This window comes from Carassius carassius, chromosome 31 (assembly GCF_963082965.1).
Source record: "Carassius carassius chromosome 31, fCarCar2.1, whole genome shotgun sequence".
In the NCBI taxonomy this organism is placed as follows: domain Eukaryota; kingdom Metazoa; phylum Chordata; class Actinopteri; order Cypriniformes; family Cyprinidae; genus Carassius; species Carassius carassius.
The window spans coordinates 27835460-27841459 of record NC_081785.1 but is presented as its reverse complement, the minus strand read 5'-3'; positions in this window follow the sequence as shown (position 1 = coordinate 27841459).

Below are 6000 nucleotides of genomic sequence, written 5' to 3'. Positions count from 1 at the left end.
ATTGTATTATTATAATGACAATAAAGTTTCTATTTGATTCTATTCATAGCGACCGCTAGAGGACACAGTGTCTTGTTCCCTTCTTTGGGAACCATGATTTTCCTGTATTGTATATCAAAAGTGCAAATTTACACATTATTGTATATGGTATATATAGTATATGAACAGTCTATATATATATATATATATAGAGAGAGAGAGAGAGAGAGAGAAAGAGAGAGAGAAAGAGAGAGAGTCAGAGTCTATATACTAGTGGTGGGCATAGATTATTTTTTTTAATCTAGATTAATCTCACGCTAATCTTGGAATTAATCTAGATTAAAATGGCTCATTTGAATTCTGCCAAAGGCATTTAAAATATGTGTGCTACCCAAATAAAATTATGACTAAAAGTAAGTCTTTTAGTGCATTAGACCAGGGGCTCATCTCCAAAATGCATGACAAAGTGCTTGAGAAAGCTGTAAACTAATTCCACATTGCACAAGGTGCAAACAACCTTACACCTGTTTCACACATACTCCGTCTGCAGTGCGTATTTTTTACGCACCCATGTAAACGGTTTCCAGCGTTCACGCGGTTGCGGTCCGTCAGTGCATTCCAGGAGCGTTGAGTCTGCAGCAGTGCAGTGATCGTTTACGTACCAAGTAGCGGACTGCAAACGCGTCCTGTGTGAAAGCACAATGAGTATGAGTCCATGCTGCATCTGCACCACATACGTAACGCACACGGACTGCATACACACTGCAGACGGAGTATGTGTGAAACAGGCGTGTGTCTTGTTGAGGTTTACATTGGGAAGCTTCTTTAAAAAAAAAATTTCCCTGAGGCAAACCTGGCAGCTTCAGCTACATCCACGTTAGCACGTCACGTTTGATGTGGTAATTTATCTCCCAGTAGGCATACACACAGGTTCGAAGACTCGTTCTCTCCCCCTACAGTGCAATTTGGCTAGGTATACATCCGCGCTAAAATATCAAGGTGAAAGTCATCATAGCTAGCCTAGTATAGACCCAGCTCCCAACCCAACATTGAGAATAGATTAATGGCAATATTTTTTTTTTTCGCCGGAGAGAGTCTCACGTTAACGCAGCACGTTAATGCCGATATCGTCCCACCACTACTATATACGTAAGACATACATAACCTGAGATGTTCTCTACAGTAGGGATTGGTGCGCTTGTCAGGATAGATGGAAAAATGGACGGAGCAAAAAACTGTCAAATTATTGAGGAAAATCTGCTAAGAGGGTTGATTATTTTCTAAACCCACTATAAATACATTTAGACCACTTAACTTAGCGATTGTCTTTGGGATCTGAAGAGACTTTCAATCAGCAAAAAAACATTTTTTTTTAACCAAATCACCTAACCTGTCTTAAAAAAATAATTATCTGATATGCAGTGGGTTTTAAAATGTCTTGCGTCAAAATGTCTTAAAGCACCCCATCATTGTCTCCCTCATTTAACAAACCCAATTCAACTCGTCAACTCATAAGACCTGAAGTGAGTCAGAAAAGTAAAGAGTTATGAGAAAATATGATGTGTGCCAGATCTGCATCATGTTCAGCCGTAGCAGCTCTTAAAACAGCAAAAAATAACCTAATAACCCAGCTGCTGTGATGTCTGTTGATCAAGAACAAATCAATAATGAGAAACTTTTGTAGCTTTAAATATTAATCTATACTTAATTTAGAATTTATCTTTGGATAACTTAATTCAATTTCTGTAAATTACCTACTTGCTGAAGGGCACAGGTAAAAATGACATTTATTATAATTGGTTTATGTGAAGATTGTTCAAGTTTACTTAAATTAGAGGTGGTTATTTTTAAAGTCTAATAAATGTTAAAATTGATAGCTCTCAATTATACTGTAATGCTGATTGGCTATAGTCAATTGTTAAATATTAGAAAGAAAGACAAAACATTTTCATAGAGGCATCAATAGTGTTTGTATCAGTGATATTCACCTACAGTCATAAAAAAGATGATATCAACCAAACATTAAAAATAAACCGTCTTTATGTGGTTTGGTTTCTATATTAATTTGAAGATTCAATGTAAAATTATTGCAATATAAAAGTATATTTAAAAACTGTGATGTTAGGTGGGATTAATTTCAAGAAAAATGTGTGATTAAATAGTTTGTCTAACAGCGCTATATATATATAGACTCTCTCTCTCTCTCTCTCTCTATATATATATATATAGACTGTTTGTATACTATATATACCATATACAATAATGTGTAGATTTGCACTATTGATATATAATACAGGAAAAGTTTATTAGTGCATTTTCAATCTATGTCAACAAAATCTGAAGCCATAATTTACATCAGGAAATGACACATTACATTGTTATATTGACAACATGGCTGAGCATTTTGGTCTTTTTCGTGATCAGTGACACAAGGACTTGTCATTCTTTTGGCACTGATATGTTTATTGACATCAATACTTACTTTTGAGAGATATGAACTAAGGATTTTGCACAGAGCGTTATGCTAGTACATATAGATGGTGTATACTGTTATGTGAAGGCCACCTGAAAACCGTTGAATACTATTAGGATTGTTCTTGTTGAATGTTTTCCCCATCTGTTTTTTTTTCATATTCTGCTTATTTCTTTCAACTTTCTTTGTCTTTTCCTCCAGCGTGTCCTTGTGTAGTTTGTATCTATACTATTTTTCAGTCTTTCTTTCATCACTTTCATAACCATTTGTATTTCCTCATTTCCCTGACTGTCATTTACACCTCAGAGTAAATCAGTTCTTCCATCCTTCATCGGCGCTCTGTGCCAGTGTCTAATGGTATGGTTGAGCAGAGGATAGGAGCTAACGTAAGCAGCCAGACTGGCAGACAGATGCGTCACTCCATCAGCCTCATCAGCAAATCGCTGACTCATCTTACAGGAAGTGCTTTGAGGACTGGCCACAACAGGAAGCGCATGAGCAGGTAGGGGGCAGCAGGGCCTTGCTCATTACATCAATTCTATGTCTGAAAGGAAAAATTGAGGGGGTTGATGAATGTTTTGGGGAATTAAGCATAGATATTTACGTTGCCTCAATGCAGTGGTTCTTGGTGTTTTTAGGAGGAAAATGTGGACCACCAAACACCCCATAAGAAACACCTTAAAACAAGTTACAAAAATAAGTTACATATTACTGTAGTTTTCTATCATATATTACTTACTATATATAATTATATTTATTCAAGAATGGGATTAACTTGACTGCTACTATTAGCTAATGAACTTAAAAGTTTAGTTCACCCAAAAATTAAAAGTATGCTGTGTTTAACTCACCCCTGAGGCATCCTAGGTGTATATGACTTTCTTCTTTCAGAAGAATCCAGTTGGAGTTATATTAAAAATAGTCTTTGATCTTTCAAGCTCTATCATTGCAGTCAGTGGCTGCAGCATTTCTTCAGTCCAAAAGACCTGAAATAAAAAACGCCATTTCATGAAAAAAAAAGAAAAGTGTCTCACACGGCTACAGGGGGTGAACAATGGCCTTCTGTAGCGAATCAATGCTTATTTGTAAGAAAAATATCCATAATATCAATCAAATTGTAATAATCACTTTAATCTAGTGTGGCATGGGCAGTAGGTTTGATGACAGAAAGAATTTGGAAAAAGACAGAGACAAAGCAAGAAGAAAGAGAAAGAAGAGTCGACTACGCCACCCTGGTCACTAAGCCAGGGAAGTATCCCAACAAGGACACTCAGGTTCGATTTTTCCCTTATACAAAGACTCTGAGATGTGGATATAACAATGTACAAAAATATTCTTTATTAGACAAAGATAAAATACTAAAATGCAAGAAGATTAGGCTCAATCATAACCACCGCACGATAACGAGGAAGGATTATCAGGACTCGTTATTACCAGGAGCAGGACGAGCTAGTGCCAGGCTTCACCAACATCAGCGATGGCCAAGAGGCACCCATACGTGCACGACACTGCACACACACACACACTCACATCAACCAAGATCACTCACTATGGGCTGTAGACCACACACTGTGCACCATCAGGACCCACCACCAAATAAAGCAACTAGCCTTCCTGCTCCGGACTCACACGGCCTGTAACAGAAGAAATGCAAATTACAAAAAAAAAGAAAAGAATTTGCTTACATTTGGGTTACAAGACACATTATACAAAACAAAAACAATATAACAAAAGAAAGAGACGATCCACTCAAACCTGCACTCGTCGGTTTCAGTAATTATGAATAGACCACAGTCACCAACCTGTCCAAACTGCACAGGCTGGTTATCACCCACAACCCCTCTTTCCTTTGACCGGACGAGTACCACTCACAATAACAATTAATAGAAGAAAATATGTCTCACAACAAAAACAAAAAAATACAAGGAAAGCACCCAAACAATAAAAAAAGAAAACAAAAGCAAGCAAAATACAAGAAAATAATGAATTAAATAAATCACACAATAATAAAGCAAAGTAACTCAAACAATTTAACAAACATCACCTATCCTAAAACATCCTCACATTGGAGCAACTGCACTCAAATGTGCATGTTGAGGAAACGGGACAATGGAAACAAAAGTTAAAATAGTAGGAACAAAACAGCAGCGGAGTCCCAATCAGGGCAACAGTCTTCAGGTGCCCTTATACAGGCAGATTAATTCACCAAACATGCGGAGATCACGTCATTCATCCGGCAACAGCAGATGAACAAAGTTCACAAAGGCGAGCTGGAATGCACGCATAAACCCCATCACTATACATTACTTAAATAAATACGGCTACAAAAGCTAGAAAGAGACTTACCCGGAAGCCAAGCAGCAATACACCAGTGACGCTTAGTGCAATATATAACATGCGTTGGTATCAGGCAAACAGCGCATATTGCCAATGGCTACAAACACTCAGCACAACGTGTGCTAATCCACACACAGCCCAGCACCTGATGAGAGTAACACTGTTAACCGTTTAAAGTATGGTAGATTGGAGCAACAATCATAAACGGCCGTCACACTCACCTCCAGCCAGAACACCAGACCGACAGCAGAATAATGACGCACTAGAGAGACGGTCACGCATTGACGCCATGTCTGGTGGCAAAACAGCTACCCTAATATACTCATGGAAATGAGACGCTGATTACCTGCGGGCCGCTAGGGCGGAGTCAACATACTCCAAGAAGACGCAACCCAAACAGCGGCACTTCACTACAATCTACCCCTCCCCTTTGCATCGTCGCCCCGATGATGAACTAACCAATAACCACCGTATTCAGATCCAAGGTCTGAACACCACGGTTACTGAACGGGACACTGACGGCGCTACATCCAACAAGGGTCTAGGAAGATGATGGAGATTTGAGTGTCGACCAGCAGTCACTCTTCCAGTCCTTCGCAGTCCAACCTCGCCCCCCCTCAGGCCCATCTCCCGACCCAACGGATTCGGCCACCGAACCAACTTCGACACCACTGCTCTCCTCAGGGATAATCACCCTTCCCATGGGGACCGGGTCCGAAGACCCTGCTGCCAGAGGTGGAATAACCTGCTCAGGTGAAGCTAGCCCTACACAACCAGGACCCCCTGAGAAACTCTCAGGACACACCCTCACCAGATCCACTTCTTCCTCCTCTTCCTGCAATGACACAGGAACCAAGGTATCCCTCGAGTTACTAAGGGGAGCAAGACCCAAGGGCTCCCTCTGGATCCGACTCTTAAGCTGTGAGCGGTGGACGGTTTTTACTGCATTCCAATTTCCCACTGGCGCTAGAGCGTAAACTGCACCTCCCTCTCGAGGCGCTCTCACTACCTGGTAGACAACTGGACTCCATAAATCATGAATCTTATGGCGACCCCTTACCCCATAGTCCCGGAGATACACCAACTTGCCCTCGACCAGAGGTGCATTCTTTACCTGCTGATCGTGCCTTTCCTTACGCTTCGCAGCTACTACCTGTAAGCGTTTCCGTGCTCCTTCAAATGCCACTTGTAGCCTGGTTTGGTGTTCGATG